The sequence below is a fragment of the Saccopteryx leptura genome, chromosome 2 (assembly GCF_036850995.1).
Source record: "Saccopteryx leptura isolate mSacLep1 chromosome 2, mSacLep1_pri_phased_curated, whole genome shotgun sequence".
Classification (NCBI taxonomy): domain Eukaryota; kingdom Metazoa; phylum Chordata; class Mammalia; order Chiroptera; family Emballonuridae; genus Saccopteryx; species Saccopteryx leptura.
In genome coordinates, this window is record NC_089504.1 from 19,762,595 (window position 1) to 19,785,234 (window position 22,640).

The window sequence follows — 22,640 nt, forward strand, 5'->3', positions numbered from 1 at the left end:
CTGAGTGTGCAGAGGAGCTCAGCGTGTTCCGGGTGTGTGGGTGATGTGTGTGCTGTAGGAGAGCCTGAGCGTGCAGAGGAGCTCAGCGTGTTCCGGGTGTGTGGGTGATGTGTGTGCTGTAGGAGAGTATGAGTGTGCAGAGGAGCTCGGCGTGTTCCGGGTGTGTGGGTGATGTGTGTGCTGTAGGAGAGCCTGAGTGTGCAGAGGAGCTCAGCGTGTTCCGGGTGTGTGGGTGATGTGTGTGCTGTAGGAGAGCCTGAGTGTGCAGAGGAGCTCAGCGTGTTCCGGGTGTGTGGGTGATGTGTGTGCTGTAGGAGAGCCTGAGTGTGCAGAGGAGCTCAGCGTGTTCCGGGTGTGTGGGTGATGTGTGTGCTGTAGGATGTGTGGGTAATGTGTGTGCTGTAGGAGAGCCTGAGTGTGCAGAGGAGCTCAGCGTGTTCCGGGTGTGTGGGTGATGTGTGTGCTGTAGGAGAGCCTGAGTGTGCAGAGGAGCTCAGCGTGTTCCGGGTGTGTGGGTGATGTGTGTGCTGTAGGAGAGCCTGAGTGTGCAGAGGAGCTCAGCGTGTTCCGGGTGTGTGGGTGATGTGTGTGCTGTAGGAGAGTATGAGTGTGCAGAGGAGCTCAGCGTGTTCCGGGTGTGTGGGTGATGTGTGTGCTGTAGGAGAGCCTGAGTGTGCAGAGGAGCTCAGCGTGTTCCGGGTGTGTGGGTGATGTGTGTGCTGTAGGAGAGCCTGAGTGTGCAGAGCAGCTCAGCGTGTTCCGGGTGTGTGGGTAATGTGTGTGCTGTAGGAGAGCCTGAGTGTGCAGAGCAGCTCAGCGTGTTCTGGGTGTGTGGGTGATGTGTGTGCTGTAGGATGTGTGGGTAATGTGTGTGCTGTAGGAGAGCCTGAGTGTGCAGAGCAGCTCAGCGTGTTCCGGGTGTGTGGGTGATGTGTGTGCTGTAGGAGAACCTGAGTGTGCAGAGCAGCTCAGCGTGTTCCGGGTGTGTGGGTGATGTGTGTGCTGTAGGAGAGCCTGAGTGTGCAGAGGAGCTCAGCGTGTTCCGGGTGTGTGGGTGATGTGTGTGCTGTAGGAGAGCCTGAGTGTGCAGAGCAGCTCAGCGTGTTCCGGGTGTGTGGGTGATGTGTGTGCTGTAGGAGAGCCTGAGTGTGCAGAGCAGCTCAGCGTGTTCCGGGTGTGTGGGTGATGTGTGTGCTGTAGGAGAGCCTGAGTGTGCAGCGGAGCTCAGCGTGTTCCGGGTGTGTGGGTGATGTGTGTGCTGTAGGAGAGCCTGAGTGTGCAGCGGAGCTCAGCGTGTTCCGGGTGTGTGGGTGATGTGTGTGCTGTAGGAGAGCCTGAGTGTGCAGAGGAGCTCAGCGTGTTCCGGGTGTGTGGGTGATGTGTGTGCTGTAGGAGAGTATGAGTGTGCAGAGGAGCTCAGCGTGTTCCGGGTGTGTGGGTGATGTGTGTGCTGTAGGAGAGCCTGAGTGTGCAGAGCAGCTCAGCGTGTTCCGGGTGTGTGGGTGATGTGTGTGCTGTAGGGTGTGTGGGTGAAGTGTGTGCTGTAGGAGAGCCTGAGTGTGCAGAGGAGCTCGGCGTGTTCCGGGTGTGTGGGTGATGTGTGTGCTGTAGGAGAGCCTGAGTGTGCAGAGGAGCTCAGCGTGTTCCGGGTGTGTGGGTGATGTGTGTGCTGTAGGAGAGCCTGAGTGTGCAGAGGAGCTCAGCGTGTTCCGGGTGTGTGGGTGATGTGTGTGCTGTAGGAGAGCCTGAGTGTGCAGAGGAGCTCGGCGTGTTCCGGGTGTGTGGGTGATGTGTGTGCTGTAGGAGAGCCTGAGTGTGCAGAGGAGCTCAGCGTGTTCCGGGTGTGTGGGTGATGTGTGTGCTGTAGGAGAACCTGAGTGTGTAGAGGAGCTCAGCGTGTTCCGGGTGTGTGGGTGATGTGTGTGCTGTAGGAGAGCCTGAGTGTGCAGAGGAGCTCGGCGTGTTCCGGGTGTGTGGGTGATGTGTGTGCTGTAGGAGAGCCTGAGTGTGCAGAGGAGCTCGGCGTGTTCCGGGTGTGTGGGTAATGTGTGTGCTGTAGGATGTGTGGGTGATGTGTGTGCTGTAGGAGAGCGTGAGTGTGCAGAGGAGCTCAGCGTGTTTCGGGTGTGTGGGTAATGTGTGTGCTGTAGGATGTGTGGGTAATGTGTGTGCTGTAGGGGAGCCTGAGTGTGCAGAGGAGCTCAGCGTGTTCCGGGTGTGTGGGTGATGTTGTGCTGTAGGAGAGCGTGAGTGTGCAGAGGAGCTCAGCGTGTTCCGGGTGTGTGGGTAATGTGTGTGCTGTAGGAGAGCCTGAGTGTGCAGAGGAGCCCGGCGTGTTCCGGGTGTGTGGGTGATGTGTGTGCTGTAGGAGAGCCTGAGTGTGCAGAGGAGCTCAGCGTGTTCCGGGTGTGTGGGTGATGTGTGTGCTGTAGGAGAGCCTGAGTCTGCATAGGAGCTCAGCGTGTTCCGGGTGTGTGGGTAATGTGTGTGCTGTAGGAGAGCCTGAGTGTGCAGAGGAGCTCAGCGTGTTCTGGGTGTGTGGGTGATGTGTGTGCTGTAGGAGAGCCTGAGTGTGCAGAGGAGCTCAGCGTGTTCCGGGTGTGTGGGTGATGTGTGTGCTGTAGGAGAGCCTGAGTGTGCAGAGCAGCTCAGCGTGTTCCGGGTGTGTGGGTAATGTGTGTGCTGTAGGATGTGTGGGTAATGTGTGTGCTGTAGGATGTGTGGGTAATGTGTGTGCTGTAGGATGTGTGGGTAATGTGTGTGCTGTAGGGGAGCCTGAGCGAGCAGAGGAGCTCAGCATGTAGAGAGAGGAGAGAGCTAAGTGCTCCCGGCTGCAGAGGAGAGGAGAGTCAGAAAGCCCCCGGCCGGACCCCCGTGGGAGCCTAGGCTGTGGGTGCTCTGGGAGCCCACAGCTCCCTCAGTGGCTTTCTCAACGAACCCGGGGCCAGAGCCGGGAGAGCCGAGAGTGATCATTATCTCGTCCAGGCCTATCATTTCACAGCTGAAATTAGTCTCCTTATTTCCATCAGCCATCTGGCTCTGAAGTTACTTTGTGGCTCTACCACAAAGACTGGCTAGGGTTTTTAAATTTTATTTCATTTTATTTCAGTCTGGAGATAGTGGCTAAAATGACTGTCTCTGTCCCCACCACAAATAGTCTGCTTTGGTCCCTCCATTTGTGAGAAGCCATGGTTGTGTGTTTGGGTCCCATGGCCTGACTTTCTCCTGCAGCAAGCCCGTCTCCCAGGCCCCTGGAGGCTGGGTCTCTGAACAGCCCTGCCATTGCTCAGTGGGGCGACAGCCTGTCTCAGTGGGGCAACAGCCTGTCTGCGTGGGTCGTTCCCTTTGCCAGTAATTTCGGCTGAGGAGCAGGTCAGGTCTGCAAGGCCCAACTCCCTTCAATGTCTCTGCTCCAACTCACTATTGCTGGTATTGGTTTCAGGGTGAAACCTGGGACCACTGGGTTTACACGTCCACACTGAGCCCAGGAATCCGCCATGGCACCTCTTTCTATCAAATACTAGCTCGTTAGTCATTTACAACACGTTAAGGGAGCGCGTCCTAATGACAACCCATCTGCCATGTGGCTGAAGACAGGGTAATAAAGGTTCGGCCCTGACTTAGGGAGCATGAGATTTAGTGACTTTTATTCGAATTAGGAAAAGATGAAGAAAAGATTACAATCCTGAAACACCTGAACCTCAAACTTCCCTCAGAGATTCATAACACTTTTTAATTAATTTCATACTACACAAGAGGAAAACTGGAGTTTGAGCTCCAGAAGAACTGGAATTTACCTTGATACAAAGTACCTCTTGAGCAGTGGGTTTTCTTTACTCTCAGTTACTAGTACTTAGTTACTAGCACATGTCTCCAATGCCCAGTGACTGTCTGTTATTAGGATCTATTTGGCAGGCCTGGCCAAGGGGGTTGATATGAAGAATTATGTTTTTATATAGAAGAGGAAGTCATAATTCTTGTCTCATTTTAACTATCACTATTAGCCCCATTTTACTCACAAGGGAAGCAAAATCTAGAGATAATCAGAAATTTAACCAAGCTCAGACAAGCAGTAATTTTCATCATCCTAAATATTGCCTGTCCTCATCATAATTAATACGATAATTGATAGTCGCATATTATTATAGTAGTAGTAGTGATTCATTTATTGACCATTCATCTAATACCTGTTATGTGCCAAAGACACAGTTCCCGCCACCAGGAAGCTACATAATGTAAACATCCATTCATCATATATGATTGTCTAACCACTGTGCTCTACGCCTAAAACTGATACAAAATATTGAATGTAAACTGTATCTGAAAAATAAAATAAGAAAATTAAGAAACCATCGATCAATTGCAAGCCATTCAGTTGTTTCTACTTTTGGCTATAACAAGTAATGCTGTGCTATGCACTCTTGTATACAAGGTTTTGTATTCAGCTATGAAAAGTGAGTGAAGTACTATACATTCTACAACAGGGACGAACCTTGAAAATATCATGGTACGTTAAAGGAGCCAAAAAAAATAGCACATATTGTCAGATTTCATTTATAGAAAATATCTAGAACAGGCAAATTCCATAGAAAGAGAAAGTAGATTATTAGGTTTTCAGGGCCTGGGAAGAGGGTATATGGAAGTGGCTGCTCATGGGTAGAGAATTTCTTTTGTGGTAAATGCTAGGACTTAGATAATAATGGTGGCTCCACAACTCTGTGAATATACTAAAAACAACTGAACTGCACACTTAACGGGGAAAAATTTTGTGGTATGTGCATTGTATCTAAATAAAACATGTCAGTACTCTTTTAAAAAGAAGTGTGCTATTCAGCTGGGCTTCTTACATATTTTGGATCTTAAGCTCTCATCAGGTATTGGATGGCAAATATTTTCTTTCATTTTGTTGGTTGTCCCTTCACTCTGTTGACTGTTCTCTTTGCCATGCAGAAGCTTTTTAGTTTGATTCAATCCCACCTGTCTATGTTTGCTTTTATTGCCTATGCTTTTGAGGTTATAACCAAAAATACATATATATATACATATATGTATATATTGCCCAGAACAACATTAAGAAGACTTTTCCCTGTCCTTACTTTCTAGCACTTTTATGGTTTCAGGTTCTTCCATTTAAGGCTTTAATCCATTTTGAGATGATTTTTGTATAAGATCGAAGTTCAATTTCATTTTTCTGTGTATGGATACCTAGGTTTTCCAACACTCTTTAAGAGACTGTTATTTCCCCACTGGTTGTTCTTTGCACCCGACCAAAGGTAGGTTGACAGTAAATGCATGGATTTATTCCTGGTCTTTCTGTGCTGTCACACTGGTGTATAGATCTGGTTTTCTTCCAGTATCATACTATTTTGATCACTATAGCTCTAGAGTATATTTTGACAAAATAAAAGACATATTTTGTTCTTCTTGACCAAGATTGCTTTGGCTATTCTAAATTTCTCCTGGTTCCATATGATTTTTGGACTTTTTTTTCCTATTTCTGTAATGAATGCCAATGGCATTTTGGTTGAGATAGTATTAGATGGACACTTTAAATATGTTAATTCTTCCAGTTCATGAACATGGGATGGCTTCCCATTTATTTGTATCTTCTTTAACTTTCTTCATCAATGTATTTTAATTTTTAGTGTACAAATATTTTACCTCATTGGTTGAGTTTATTCCTAAATATTGTATTCTTTTTATTGCAGTTGAAATTGAGTAAGTTTTTCTAATTTCCTTTTCAGAAGTTCATTGTTTCTGTATACAAATGCCACTGATTTTTGCATGTTGATTTTATATCCTGCACCTTTACTAAATTTCTTTATTAGTTTTAACAGTCTTTTGTTGAGTGTTCAGGATTCTCTACATATATGTTTATGTTTTTTGAAAACAGAGATATGTTTACTTCTTTATTTTCCTGATTTGAATGCCTCATATTTTTTTTTTTCTTGACCAATTGCTCTAGCTAGGACTTTTAGTACTATGTTGACTATAAGTTAGCCAGAAATTATTAAACCCATTTTATAGATAAACTAAAGCCTTCTGATAATTAATAAGCTCAAAGAATTAGTTTGTGTTGAAATGGTTAAGTTTATACTGATTTCCCTGACTCAAACTCCAGGACTTGTCACTCTTAATCAACCTTCCACTTCAATCCCATAAATAGATGGATTGCAACCCCAGGCTCCACTGGGGCTAGTTCCCCTGTCCACTCCCTGAGCAGATTCATTCCTGTTCTCTTCCTCCCCAAGGACACGGCCATCCCCCCTCTGTCACTGTGGCAAACCACGGGCCATGTGACCACACAAACAAAGGGCTGCTGTGTCCTCTGACTAATCCTGTTCACAAAGTCTAATCACCACATGTAAACCCAGCTTGGAAAGGCTCCCTGCAAAATCAGCTGGATGTCTTCATCAGCAAAGCCTTTATTCTGCTAATTTAACGTTTTCTTCTCTAAGCAGAGAACGGTGCTTATTTCCATATTCTGGTCCTCACTGGTACCCTCCTAGGGACTGCTTTCCTCAGCTCTATTCTCACTCCCCATGACCTTTCCTGCTCAGGTGGTACCAGCCCCTTGCTTCCTCCATAGCCCCTTCAGTGCCTTAGGAAAAATGCAGAGATGGCTCACATAGGGTGATGGTAAGGTGACAGGAGGTGGAAAGGAATGATCAGACCAGGATATAGATTTCTGGTAGTCAGGCCCTATTGATGGTGGGGATGTGGGAGGTGGGGAAAATGAGCAACCAGGAGGAGAGAGTTGACAGGTCCTGATAAGAGAAAGACGATGGAAGAACAAGCTTGGGGCTGGTAGAAATCAAGAGGTCTCTTCTGTGCAGGTTGAAGCTGGCCTACTCATTAGCCATCCAAGGAGAAAGGGAGACTAGACATTCCAGCTGTCTAGAGCTGAGGACGTTATGTGAGATAGAACACATAAAACTTTGAAGGATTGTAAATACTAGGGTGTGCCTAAAATGTGGGCTGTATAATAGGAACTTAGGAGGGACAAAGCAAAACCAGGTTACAAGTGATTCTCCATGGTCAATGGAAATCTCCTGAAGGTTATTTTTCAGTCTGTTTGTAATTTCACATACAAATCGCAGTAATCTTTGTTTAAGAGATCTAAAACAGGATATCTTTTTGACATCCATCTTTTTATTCTGATCTCCTGTCTACAAGAGCAGTGGGGCTGCTCAAGCTTGGTGCCATTGACATCAGAGGCTGGAGAATTCTTCGCTAGAGGTGGCTGGCTGCCTCACACACAGACTGGCCCTCAAGTTATTGCACTTTTGACCCAGAGGACAGATACTCTGGTTTATAGGAGACAAAGCATTAGTGGTTTTAAGGTAGTAATGAGTACACAAGGTATTACCGGAGGAGGGAGGGAGTGGGAGGCACCATCGAGGATACAAGTTAGGAGAGCAAGGGAGCTCAGATACTTCCCCAGGGAAGCCCGATCTCAGAAAACGGAGGGAGATTGCTGATCGGGCATACCAAGGACCCATGCAGAATGGGAACCTTCATCTTCAGCTTCTCCCAGGACGGAGCAGATTAATCCCAAAGGCTTCCTCCTCCTCGCAGATATGCTACAGGAAAGGCTTTCAGATACTAAACACCCGCCAATATGCTGAGATGAACAGGATGAGGTTATACACCAACTTCCCATGGAGGAGTCCAGCTTCGTGCCAACCTATCAGCCCAGGAAGGACGGGGTCCATTGAGAGTATCTGATTTTTGTTTCTAAAACATAAAAGCTATCTCAGTTCATTGGCTTAAGCAGGAACTCAAGGGGCACATTTCTTTGGGATGAGGAATACTGGAGGCAGGTTGGTTTGCGCCGTGGGACAAATTAGGAGGTGGCGGGGGGCGATGCCTTCAGCAGCTTTGGGAAACAAATCTAGAAACTTCATCCTTCTCCCTCCCTCCCCTTGTGCCAGGATGTCTCTTTTGACGTCTGAAATACCCTGTCGCGCTATTCATCTCCTCACCAAAGACAGCTTTTCTGAACTACTGCTCAGCAACACGGAGTTCCAATCGGCGGCGGCTGCTAAACCCCTCTTTGTTCCCTTGCTCCCGCGCTTCTCTTCCTTGCCCCCCTTCTGTTTCCCTCTAGTGTAGTTTTAATAGGAAAGGAGCATTTCTCTAAGCAGCACAAAGATCCCAGTTCATGGGCTAGTCATTTTGGAAAGGACTAACAGCCAGGCTGCCCTGTATTCCGGGTGCGGACTTCCGTGCGCACGAGGACACATGGGTCGGAACGCTCATTGCAAAATCGTTTGAAATACAAAACAACAACAACAACAAAAGGTCCAGTACCATGTTACAGGTAAATAAACTATGCTATATCCCTAACTATGGAATATTATGCCTTTAACAAAAAGCTTCTTACATACCAGCATGCTTAGATACCCCAAACATTTAGCTTCGTCAAATAACCAAGCCAAAAATTGATGCACAACAGAATAGTCCATATGCAAAAAAAGGCAAACAGAACAGGTGCTGCTGGAAAATGCATGGATAGGTCGATGTATAGAAGCAGGTGCACGAACTTCTCCAGCAATTATCTGGCACTGGTGACAGCTAGGTTAGTGGCTCTCAAGTGGGGGCAGTTTTGCAGTGTCCTGAGAGCACTACTGATTATGAAACTGTTAGGAGGAAGGGTGGTACTACTGACGTCCAGTGGGCAGAACCCAAGGATGCTGCTAAACATCCTATGATGCAAAGGACAGCACCCCCAGCAAAGCACCATCCAGATGAAAATTTGAATAGTGCTGAGGCTGAGAAGCCCTAATGCTCTAGGTAGACAAAGAGGCACAGGGTTTACATGGATTTCAACATGAAACTTACCAGCAATGTTTTAGACCTTTCAAATAAAATGTGATTGTATATTCCTGTACTTAGGTAATTACAGATTAACTAAAAATTAACCTTCATTAGCCTGACTAGGCGGTGGAGCAGTGGATAGAGCATCGGACTGGGATGCGGAGGACCCAGGTAAGAGACCCCGAGGTCACCGGCCTGAGCGCGGTCTCATCTGTTTTGAGCAAGGCTCACCAGCTTGAGCCCAAGGTCACTGGCTTGAGCAAGGCGTCATTTGGTCTGCTATAGCCCCCCGGTCAAGGCACATATGAGAAAGCAATCAATGAACAACTAAGATAGTACAACAAAGAGTTGATGCTTCTCATCTCTCTTCTTTCCTGTCTGTCTGTCCCTATCTGTCCCTCTCTCTGTCTCTGTCACCAAAAAAAAAAAAAAAATCAACAAAAAAAAAACAATGAACCTTCATTAGATTTCCATTGACTACAGGGGACCTGCTACTTGGCCCCAGCCTCCTCACTACCAGGTCTCTGTCACACAGCCTACATTTTATGCATATCAAAATATTTATAGTGTATTGACGTTTCATATGCTTCATAACTGCCTCCTTCCCTACCCCTAATTATATTTCTCAGAAATTTTCTTTCTTCTTCTTTTTTTTTTTTTTCCTGAAGCTGGAAACGGGGAGAGACAGTCAGACAGACTCCCGCATGCGCCCGATTGGGATCCACCCGGCACGCCCACCAGGGGTGACGCTCTGCCCACCAGGGGGCGATGCTCTGCCCCTTCAGGGCATCGCTCTGCCGTGACCAGAGCCACTCTAGTGCCTGGGGCAGAGGCCAAGGAGCCATCCCCAGCGCCCTGGCCATCTTTGCTCCAATGGAACCTTGGCTGCGGGAGGGGAAGAGAAAGACAGAGAGGAAGGAGGGGGGTGGAGAAGCAAATGGGTGCTTCTCCTATGTGCCCTGGCCGGGAATCGAACCCGGGTCCCCCACACGCCAGGCCGACGCTCTACCGCTGAGCCAACCGGCCAGGGCTCTTTCTTCTTTACAAGCACCATTTTCTCTGTCTTCCCAGGTGAGGCTGTTTTCCCCTCCCCTCTGACCTCTCTGCCAAGCTCAGGCAGCTGGGACCATGCTCTGACCTCAGCACCATGACATGAGACCAGAGCCTGCAGACCACACCCTGGCCCAGTCCGCCGTGGGAGATATCCCGACTTCCTACACATCCACCAAAACACATGAAAGAACAGGTCACAGGTCACTCTAACCTTAACACATGGACCATCTAGAGAATAAGGCGCTCACATCACATTACTAGAGGTCACACACTAAATCGTAAGTGGAATGTTAGATGCATAGATGTGTGACGTGGGTGTGGAGGGCACTCTGGGACGCTGGAGGGCACAGCCCCGTCTGAGGGGCAGCACTGGAACCCTATGTCTCCCGCTGACTGTTGCCATGGAGACCCCGGGCCACCAGATCTTCCAAGACAAACTGGAAATTCAGTTTGTTATTTCTAATTTCTCAATTCTGAAAGTTTAATATCTCTACCCAAATTCCGTAATCCCTTTACAAGTAAAACAATAACGCCCCAATCAATCAGATCTGTCTTAAGGGCTACTGAGTTTTAAACCCTGACTTGGAACTATTTATAAATGACATTCCTGAACTGAATAAATGAAAATTATTGTTTAGTATAGAAGACAGGCACCAAGATATGTATGGACCCAAGACGGACAAATGTAAAACAGTCTTTAACATACAGGCCCACCCTACAGAGAAATACAAACAAATGAAAATCATACCCTTGTCACCACTAGACAAGTGACACCTTCCCTTGTGGGGTGGAACAAGGGAAGGGGCCAGAAAGAAGAATGAATTTTTTCTCTCTGAAACTTCTCAGATGTAAAAGGTTCCTATTTTGTGAACTAAGATGGGTAGAAACAGAATAAGATAAAGGATGTTTTTCTCCTTCAGTGCTGTTATAAATCTAGATTCCCTTTGAATACAATTCTATGGTTCCATGAACTGTTTGCAAACACACTCAGGTTTGCCAAAGGACCAGCAGACAGACATCACAGAGGATAAATATTCGAGGCTCAGGCATGGAGTTCCCACTGGTACCAGCTGCCTTGCAAACTGTACTCCTTGGACAAGAATCATAATGGGCAATGTCCAGGTGACCTTCCGTGGCCCTCTAAACCTGGCCAAGGCCAGGAGCCACCTGAAAGCAGGACAGGGGCCTCGCTTTCTGATCTACCACAACCATACAAACTGCCTTTGGTAATTCGTGGTTTCAGAATCCTTGGGGATGTTCTGGCGCGTATCTCTCTGTTTGTATCACGCCAAGGCTGACTCATGTAGAGCCCATTTAGACAACTAGGAAGGAAGTGGCACAAGAGCACATTTTCCCGACAAGGGGAGACTGTGAGGTACAGCCCCTCTACATGTAACACACTGAAACATGTCCCTGTTACCATGGAAACCCCATAATGCAGGGTTAGCAAATGCTGCTGAATAGATCCCATCCAAAATGCTCCCTGAGGCCACTGCTTTCAGTCCCTTTCATCAGCAGAGCCGGAGTCTAACTGGAGCCAGAATTAGTGATGGGCAAAGAGCTCAAAAGGCTGCTGGTTCCCTTCCAGGGCATCTCCAGTCTGTGTAAAGTCTCTTGGGTTTGGAAGACTTGAGTAGCTGGACTGTCCCGTGAGAGTCGCGGTTCCTCTTTCTCTCATCCTGGGCCACAGGCTAGCATCTCCCTCTGCGTGGGGGAGTGGTGTGACAGCTAATCAAAGAGGCTTTTAAAGGCTTTCAGGGTTTGCAAGAAAGGGTGATTTGGGTAGAGACCAGAACACAGTTTTGCTTCTTGCCTGTTTCCCCTTCTTTCTTAAATACACTCAGATTGAGCTAGCTAGACTCTACAGCAACGTGGTTGCAACAAGCAAAGCCTTTAAACAAAGCTATTAAACTTGCTTTTCCTTCTCCTGAGAGACGCAGCAACTATGCACTATACATAAATCCAGAACAGCCCAATTTCAATTTGGAAGATTTTACGTTGGTTTGAGTAAATAAAAACATTTCCCTCACCTCCTGTCTACAGATGTGTCCAATCAAGTTATATGAAGACTGTAATAGCTAGCAAGAGCCCACCTATCTTGCTGAACTCTATTTCTAGGCTCCTAGGATAAAGTAAATAAATATAGAAGTGGCGAGGGCATTTCACAGGAAATATCTTAGGAGATTTTATGGACCTCATGGAATGATCCATCCCATGGGAACAACTAATGTGTCAGATCAACCGGACTCAAAGAAAAGTGAGTTTGTAAAAACTTTATTCGCTTCAATGCTATAATGGCTCCCCACATCTCCACCCTTCAAAGTTGTTATGCTCTTCACACAACACCTACTGCTCTGGTCCATCTGGATGGGGCCAAGAAAGAGCTAAGGTACTAAGTAAGAGTGACTATCAGAAAGTCAACGGTCATTTCCTTTCTCCTGAGATGTCTTATAAAACCTAAATTTATATAACAGATACAAGAAAGGAAATAGTCTTCTCTTTTCCCATTTAGAGTCTTGGGGAAGGGATTGTTAAGTTGTGGTGGTGTATCGCCTTCCAACTCAAAAACCTAGAAAGAAAACGGAGGAAATACTACCCAAAGCCAGCGTATACACATCTGGTTTTCCATAATCTTTTCCCCTGAATAGTTCCACGGTGCCAAGTGAAGGAGAGAGCAGGGCACTGTCCCGTTCTCCTGTCACAGACGAGGAGACTGAGCTTTGGAGGTGGAAGTACCTTTGTGAAAACCAGTATAAACACCTTAATCAGCCGCTTACCACATGTGCCCAAGTGGCATGTGCCAAGACAGCATCCAATAAGGGCTGGCCCCTCGTCTTTCCGAGAAGATTCAGAGAGAAGGTTATTTGGCCAACTTGTATATTTAAACATTAGAGATGGATGAAATAATAAAATGTCAATTTACAATATTTAATTATTAATGAAGGCGCCACATATAAAGTCATGAAATTATAGATACATTTAATCGTCGGTTTTTCTTTTAACTCTCAATTTTCATGAACCTCTTTATTACAAACCTCTGACATTGAAATCCACCCATCATAAGCCATCTAACAGCTTTCCAGACCCACTGCCTTTGCTTTTATCGAATTCATTGGCACTCTGGTTCTTTTTTCACCCACAAGCCACCAGGACAGATTTGCTCCGTGATAGAACACTGTCCATTTCTCTTTTAAATCGATTCTGGAGACACATGCATTCTTACATACCACAATTTAGTCCAGCAGGAAAAATTGCAAAATATTATAAATTTTCTTGCCTCCTGCTTTACCATTTTGTCAGATGACCTCTATACATATTCAATCTTTGCATTGATTTCAGCGGATTAATGTGTTTTATCCCAAATAATATTTTGGCTGTTAGTAACAAAGCAATTGAGAGGTTGTCCATAAATCTGTGAGACTTGTCAGAACTTGATTGATTATAAGATGTCCCCTCTTTGCCAAGATAGAATTTCTGTGGACAAAAAACCATTTCCTTATATACTGGTGTGCACAGCCCGGTGAGAAAGCAGGAAAGAGGTTGAAATCCTTTGGCTTCTAGTTGGGAGTTAATGTCACTGCTCACCCTCATTGATGGACTACAAGTTTCTGAAGGGCACAGCAGGGTCTTATTTATTTTATCCATATCCTAGCACAATACCTGACACAGAACAGGTTGCCAACAACTGTTTAATGAATTAAAACTGAATAATTAATCAAAGCATCACATATGGAGGGTGGTGCTTTAGAATTCTAAATATAGCTGTCCCATAACAATGGCGTGTCCACTTATACACAAATTTTTTCAATAAATATACAGTTGGTCCTCTGTATCCTGAGTTTCACATCCACAGATTCAACCAACAGTATTTTTATTCTGTGGTTGGGAATTCACAGATGCGGAGGGCCAATGGTATGCATTGTTCTATCGTTCTATTATGTAAGGGACTTGAGCATCCATGGTGGCAGTTAAGTTTTGGGAGAGTCAGTGTTATCTGCAGATTTTCAATTGGGTGGGGAGTCAGTGCCCAAACCCCCACGTTGTTCAAGGGTCAATTGTATAACCAAATCATTCTCTAAACTGAAGAGGCACATTCTTTTATTTCTTGTGACAATCCTATGACCTTTTATTTGGGCAAACCCATATTGCAACATCTCAGGCTCACCATCCCAGATCTCTAAGTAGTGGGAGCAAATCATCCCAGGGCCAGTCCAACACTCAGTGGCCATTGTAAGTGGTCCCGGAAGGCTGCTGCCCAGATGGAGCTAAGAGTTCCCGGTCTCACGGACAGATTGCCCCCAGAGAACAAACCCTTGTTCTGGTTAACTGTCAATTACAATTCTGCTTTCCAGCCCGCAAACCCCCAAGAAATCCGGTCGCTCCCCACACTGGAGCTGGCTCTGCCTATGTAAAAGCCTGCAGCGGTGGCATTTTCTGGGCTTTGCTCAAATGTAATAATGTGGGGCTGGGTGGGGGGAGGGGACAAGCACAGGAAGCAGGACAGAAAAGAAGGTTGGTGGGAGACAATTTCTGAGGACAAAGTTTCTGTCTGCTGAAGTTGTTTGGACTTAAGCACCGGAAAAGCCATTCTGGGATCATGCTGCTGGGATTTAAGATGGAGGCAGAGGGGCAGGGAGCAAGCATTGGGCAGTTGTGGAATAGGCTAAATTCAGAAGCAGGATTTTCTCCTCTCCCTTCAGGGATAACTTGCAGCTCCCAAAGATGCCCCACCATTGTCCTTGCTGCCAGTCACAGGAACTTTGGGAGACTTACCAAAGCTACCCACGCATTTGTAGCTTCTCCACCTGGCCTGCGTCTCTCTCCTCATCCAAAACCTGCCACGTAGGAGATGCCCAATAGATTCTAGTTTTCTTCCTTCCTTTGCATAATTAGCTAATTTGTACCTGGTTCAAAACCCTTTCACAGCCATTTTATTGAGAGACCTTCACCATAACCTTTTAGAATAGGTGGGGATTCAGATGCCCATTTTTAAAGTGGAGAAATCATTTCTTGACGTCTTCTCCACACTTCCAGGGTAATATTGCCTTTGATAGGATTACCTTCTAGCCGCTGCCTGGTCTGGTCTCTGCCTTTCTCTCTCATGTCTCTTCCCTTGACCCCACCCCCTATGCTGCATTAAAGTTCTGCTCCACTGCTTGTGGTCCCTCAGCCTATCTCACACCACGCCTTGACTTGCTTCCCCGACCCCTGACATGCCGAGAGCTACCGTCCCTCACTGGGTAGACAGACACATCCCGTCCACTGCTCCATGCTTCACGATTCCAGCCAGCAGCCTCTTCGCTCTCCCAGGCGGATCACCAGTGCCCGATGTTTACCTGAACTACACCCACTCTCTCTTTCTGGAGGGTTTGCGGGTTCACGACCAAAGTTTCCCCACCTGACTCTGAGTTTTTAAAAATTCAGGATTATCTTGTTGCAAAACATAGCACATTCAAGTCAACTTGACCTGAATTTTTAAAATAGGAACGGGGCTCCATTGGCTCAATCACTCGGGGCCATGCTCAGGGCACAGCTGGCCTCAGCTGCTCAGATGACATCACCAGAATTCCACCTCCCCGGGTCTCCAAGCTCAACTTCCTTCTCACTAGAGTTTATTCTCAAGAAATGTTTCTTTGCACACAGTGGTTCCTCGAAGAGCATAAGCAAGTGATCAAAGGGCACACAGAAGTTTGGAGAGAAAGCCAAGGGCTCCATCATACAGAGCCTGGTGATCATGTGGAGGGTTTTGTTAAATGTTTATCATGGCATCAGGAGAGACTTCAAAACCAGACAGAGCCCTGGCTGGTTGGCTCAGCGGTAGAGCGTCGGCCTGGCGTGCGGGGGACCCGGGTTCGATTCCCGGCCAGGGCACATAGGAGAAGCACCCATTTGCTTCTCCACCCCCCCCCCTTCTTCTCTGTCTCTCTCTTCCCCTCCCGCAGCCAAGGCTCCATTGGAGCAAAGATGGCCAGGGCGCTGGGGATGGCTCCTTGGCCTCTGCCCCAGGCGCTAGAGTGGCTCTGGTCACGGCAGAGCGATGCCCCGGAGGGGCAGAGCTTCGCCCCCGGGTGGGCAAAGCGTCGCCCCTGGTGGGCGTGCCGGGTGGATCCCAGTCGGGCACATGCGGGAGTCTGTCTGACTGTCTCTCCCCGTTTCCAGCTTCAGAAATAAAATAAATAAATAAATAAATAAATAAATAAATAAATAACAAAACCAGACAGAGATATGTGCTAAGACAGTCACTTTTGCTTCTAATGAAGAAAATGAATGAGAGGGACAAGAGCAGAAGAGGGATCATCACCTATGAGGTTGTCACAGAAATCTGGGAGCAAGCGTAGTGAGGTGGCCTGAAACAAGATGCCGGCAATAGAGATGGAGAAAGGGGGACAGAGCCAGGACATGGAGTGGACATGAGAACTGGAAGCGTTTATTGCTGATTGGGTGGGGAGAGTGATCATGGAAAGGGAAGGACCAAGATGACTTCTATGTGTAGGACGCAAGCCACCGCGGGTACTAGTTTCTGGATTGAGAGACAGGTTGGTAGAAAGTGAGGAGGGAGCAAGTTTGGAGGGCAGAATCAACAGTTCCATTTGGAGTGCTGATTGTTCATGAGACATTCGGGTGGACTTCCATTTAGTTTGTGGACATACTTGTTCACCTAGACCTGCCCCCAATCTAGGGCTGGCCAGGGAAGAAGAGAATGTGAAAATATTGGGGGATACACACACTGTAGTTGACACAGAGCAGTGACTCTTCTAAGTCTTGTAGGTTTCCTTGGAGAGATTTGAACTTCAAGATAACCAGGTAGCAAGATAACCAGATCAGGGTTCCATGACCAGCTCTGCGGCACTCCGGCTATGTGACATCGGTCAATTCACTTGCCTTCTCCGAGCCTCACCCTCCTCAACTATAAATGGGGATAATTCTACTTCCCTCACTTTCAGGGCTTTGGTGAAGATCTTCATGTAAGAAGGTATTGCAAACCATAAAGCAATTAATATCCGTGAATCAGAATTATGATCACGTAAACATATATCCAGATGTCAAAACCCAAAGAATTTTTAAATGAAAATGAGCAATGTACAAGAAACGGGGTACATTCTTTCTTCGGGCCCTAAAACTTTGAAACTCTCCCAAGAACAACTTCAGCCTTCTGGTGTCAATGAAACACATTGCTTACTTTGTTTTTTGAACTCTCCTATTGTCCCCTGTGGTTGACGCTAAAATATATTTCTCCCCCGGCTTGCTCTAGTTTCTCAGACTCGATCCGTTCCATTTGGCTGAAGGAGCAGACAAGACGCTCTCCGTCCGACATGACTTTCCTTCCCTCAGCCACCGGGGAACTGACCGATGAGTTCCAGCGCTTTGCCAACAGATGACTGAGGGTTAAAACAACCACCTGTCGACTGAACATGGTGAGGTTTACTTATTTAAAAAACAAAAACAAAAAAAAACTTTTTTAAAAAACGAAGCCTGGGAATGCCCAGGAAGCGGATGAGATCATCCGTCTGGTCTGTGAGCAGCATGTTCTGCAGGTCTTGTCGTTCCGCATTACGTCATGCTGGAAAGACAAGACGTCTGGACGTTCCTTACGCAGTCTGCAGGGCTGCTAAGTGAAGGAGGCAAGGGCCTGCGGGGGAGTCTCGTGCGGCCCCCATTGTGATTGCGCTTGAATGAACACTCATTCATCCTGCCAACAGTTAGAGAATGCCCACTATGAGCCTGGGATTTTTGATGTAAAAAATAACCTTGCATATTTATTTATTAACTTATTCATTTAACAAATGTTTGCTTTGAGTGCTAACCCTGTGACAGGTAGTATACTAGGTGCTGGGGGTGCAAAGGTAAACAAAATGAATAAAAACCCCTTGCCTTTGTGAGACCGGTATTCTTTCTACTATACGAGATGGCCAATTCATAAATCAGCATATGTATCAATGCGTGATACAAAGGCAGATAAATTCTCCGAAGTAAAAATTAACCAGGATAAGGAGCTAGAGAGTGATCAGATGGCTGGTTTGGATCAGAAAACTGAGGACAGTCCCTCTAAGAAGGTGATATTTGAGCAGAAACCAGAACAATTGAAGGATGTGCAAACAAACATCTCTAAAGAAAAAGATTTCTGAGCAGAGAGACAGTAAGTGCAAATGTCCTGAGACTAGAAAGTGGTTTAGTAGAGAGGCAAGTATTTTCTACACCCGTTATCTCAAATCATCCCTGTAACCCATGCTAAAACCAGGAGCACTTTTTCCCTTTATCCTGTGTATTCAAGAGGCTGTCAGTTAACCTTCTCTTTAAACAAGGCAGTTTTTTTAAAAACAGATTCAGCCTTCATTCCCTTTTTCTTTTCTTTAACTTTCACATGTGCTTTCTGTTAGACTTTCTCTCTATAGGAGTAACATTAGGCCAGGAGTTATGTGCTTGAGGTTAATAGCAAAGAAAAGGAAAAGGAAAGAATTCTCCGGCTTCCTCTCTGTTTGCATAAGAATATTGAATGTGCTGTATTTGAATAAAAAAATTCCAGGACTGACGATCAAGCTATGTCTTTGGTCATGTTTAATGCCCCAGCCTGTTGAGACTTATTCCATTTTGGTGCCAAGGATATCATGAAACCACCGTTCTTTCTGTGAACCCAAGTGACAAGCTGGCTGCTGGTGGGGCATTTGTGTTCAATGCAAAGAGTTTGCTCGAAATAGATTTGTCTCACTTTTGTCTCGGCCCTTCCAAATCACGACAAGATCTTTCTCCTGAAGCCGTCCTGAAAGCCACTTTCAAAAGGTGCTTATACAAGCAGACCTTGGGGCAACCCTTAAACTCACCCGTTTTGCCAATAAGCAGGACCCAGTTTCAGGAAGATTAATGTACTGGGGCTCTGGTTAGGTCTATAGAAAAAAAGTAGAAAATGGAAAGAAAAAAAGCAAAGGAGAGGGAAGGATGAAGGAAAGGGGAAATGAGTTAATTATATGCCAGGCACATTTTGTCCTTATCAGAACCTTACAAGGTAGATATCTTTATCCCTATTTAAAGACAGTATTAAACGTGTGGAAGTTTTGGCAGCTGAAGATCAGACAGCCAGTGAATGGCTCAGCTGGGATTCAAACCCAGGTTTAGTGTCTCTATACTGTCTGCCACATTCTCAGTTTTCTCTCTGACAGTCAGAGATAATCAAAAAGTTTGTCAGTTCTGGGACCTGCAGCCCTATTAAAATTTTCAATCATTAAAAGTCCAAGGGTCTGAAATTCTTTCTTGGTATTCCCCCAGCCACAGATATCTAACAATTATTTAAACAGGATAATATCCCTCTAAAACAGTTCTTCCAAAAAAGTCTGGCCCCAGACTCCTGGCTCCCGTTTGAGGTTGCATGATGGGGATCCTATAATAGATATAAATAGCATCGGGTAATCCTCAAGGCTCCTTGCTGAGTGACCACTGATGCAGTCTAAGGTTTGGATGACACAGAAGTATTGGAACCGAATGGCACGGTGCTCTTTAGAATGGTGGCTTCTTTGCAGAGGAAGTAGGACTATTCCCAGTTAAAGGCTCTCACAGATTATTTTGATTAATCATGTAACTTCTCAGGTTGTGATTATTTGTCTATCTGACTTCCCATTTGGCATGCTGGCTGCTCCTTCAGAACAGAGACCATAAGTTACACACCCCCATGTCCCCATACCATGCCACAATGTTGGCACTCAGTCACATTGAAGTCAGTGGATGTCAGTTATCTTCTGCTGAAAAACAAACCACTTCAAAACTCTGTGGCTTAAAACAGCAACCATCTATTTAGCTCACAATTCTGCAGGTCAGCAATTCCAGGCAGGCGGAGCTGGGTGGCTCTTCTGGTTCCTGCTGGGCTCCCTTGTGAGAAAGAGCTTAGCTGTGTTTAGTTAGGAGGCTCTGCTTCCGAGCAGAGCGTCTCTCTTCTGGCTGCGCTCTGGACGATGTTCCCACAGCATGGCAGGGAGACAAGGACCAGGGAGAAAAGCAGAATCATGCAAAGCCCAGAATAAAAGCACGGGCAAGTAGGTTACTTCTAGGTGAAGGAGTTACAACACGGCATCACGCTGGGAACAACTTGAGTGGAGTGTCAAGACCGTTTTATTTTTCAAGTTACCAGAAAATATTTATAGTGAATGAAAGGCATGGCATATCGAAATATGATAGAGGATCTCTTTGCTCACTAAAATCAACAACCTACTTTCTAACCTGGAGGAAGAAGAAGAGGTGACCAGCCGACAGCATGAGATGGCCTGGAAATGTGGGACTCAAAAGGTTGATGTTCCAAATTAGAATACTGAACTTTATGGTTTTGGTTTTGGTTTTTGCCTTGATGGAGAGGGCATCACCTGACCTAACTTCTGCACATATTTTAATGAATAGTGCCTTTTGTCTGCTTGACCCTGAGAGGTAGTGTCGTCTGGTTTGGTGGGAGGGTGTAGGTTAAGAAGTCAGACAGACTTAGTTTCAAACAACAGCTCCCTGTGTGTTGTGGTCACGTGACCTGGTGTATTTTAGCTCACCCTTTGGGGCTGGTTTCTTTGTCTGTAAAATAGGGATTATTAATAACAACTGGGCATGTCCAGTCTACTATTAAATGAGATGGTAGATGCTCAGCACTTAACACAGTGCCTATGACACAACATAGATGACAGACAACTATCAGGAGGCCCCTTCAAAGTCTTACTCTGCTTTGCCAGAGGGCACCTTCCTATGAATCTGAGGTAGGAATATGCTTCCTGAACAAGGATACAAAATTCAGTTGTTGGGATACTCAACTCCGGGGATAGACATTGGGTATCACTTTTACTTGAAAGTTAGAGTAGGTTAAGAAATGTAATTGAACCGCATTTTAAGCCAGCATTTCACATCAAAACAAACATAAGCATGAACTCACATCTGGCGGGTAATTGATGAATGAAACATGTGGCTTCCAAGAAAGTTCCATAGTGCAGGAGTCCACCTGGGCTTCGCTGTACGTAATGTACGTCCCCATGGCTGCAGAGAGACTGAGGGAGGAAGTCTGAGAATCGAGCATCCGGTGACACTGGAGGCCTGCTTGTCACTAGGGTTTCTTCCCTCTATTGATTTCCGTCTCCCTGCCTGCAATCAAGGAAAAGTTTCCTGTCTGTTTTGTTTGTTTGTTTAACCATTCCTTGTCCTCCATTCTTAAAAAGAAATCTATTACCCCTTTTTTCTACTCAAGACAGGTCACGTTTGTATATCATTAGCATTTAGTCCAAACTCAGAGACATCAGTGCAGGTCCGTCTCGGTAACTACAGTCACCACTGTCTTGGTAGGCATCAGTCCTGTCTTTTTGACACAATGAGGTCACCAGAGACTAAAAGAACTGGGTAAGTGATACAGCCTTAATTCCACTCCCATTAACCCCTGTGCAGAGAAAAGAGGTTCTGAAATCAGGCAGTTGGGCAGAATGTGGGTGTGGTGACAAGTTCCAAGTTCGGACCCAGGGCTGTACTGATTCAGATTCCAGTCCCCGACCAGGCTGACTAGCAGCATGGGCTCCGGTAGTCACATCGTTCCTCTGTGCCTCAGTTTCCTCACTTGTGCAATGCAGATGATAATGCCATTTACTTTACAAAATTGTGATTGAATGAGCAAACTTTAGAATGCTTCAAAGGTGCTGGTGGATACATAGGCTTGCTTTTCCTTAATATCTGCAGACCAATGAATAGATTTCACCATGACCTTGGGCAGGTTGACAAACCTTTCTGCTGTTTACAAATCAATAAAATGGTGATAATAATATTTACCTCGGGAAATGATTGTAAGAGGTCAAGTCAAGGTATGTTAAGTGATTAATATGACACGCATAGTCACTGCATATTACTAGCAATAGCAAATAATTGTTGTCACCATGAAGCCAATAATCAGGATAATGATTGCCTGAGGCAAACGAGGAGCTATTTTAAATATTAAATTACATTTGAAAATTAAGTCTTAGGTATCTATCATGTAGAGAGACAGACAAGAGGAGTGAAGGCATTGGCAACTGAATTTGAGCTACTAAATACATCACTTAGCCAGAACCAGGATAGAACATGTTATTTGACTTCTCTTTGTTTCTCTTTCCTCATTGAAAAGACTGGAAAAATACCACCTACCTTGCAAGATTGTTGTAGGATTAAATGGGATACTACGTAAAGCACTTGGCGCATTGTTAGAGCTCAATAAATGGTAGCTATTCTAAATCAAAGGTCTAAGGCAGAAAAGTGGCCTGTATTTTTTTTCTATGAATATAAAGTGAATTGAAAAATAAAACAGCTTGATTTATAATTGTGAGCTGGATTCCAGCTAAGTTAATGAAGATGGAGAGAAAAGAGGAAGGGGGGTTAGAGAGACTAAATACACAGAGTGCGCAGGGAGTTTCGCTGAGGTTAGCTATAAGGAATTTGTGGTTTGATTCAAAAGACTTCAGTTTTATGAGGTTTCAGGGCCTTTTGCAAAAGGAAAACCAGATGTATCAATGGAAACTTCATGCAAACCGTGCTATCTTCAGCAAATGCTACTTTGAGTCTATCTGTTAGATTAGGTAGAGGCGAAATGGAGAAAGACCAATGGGGTGTGTTTTTTATTTTAAGCCTGTTTGGTCCTGTCTCACAAACCCTCGGGGACATTCTCCATTGGGACGTTCTCCAATGGGTCATTAGAGCCATACTTCATAAGCAAAAAGCCCCAGAACCACTAGCAGAGGAATGATCCACTATAGCCCAGAAAACCAAAGGACTTCCCATTATAGATTCCTGCC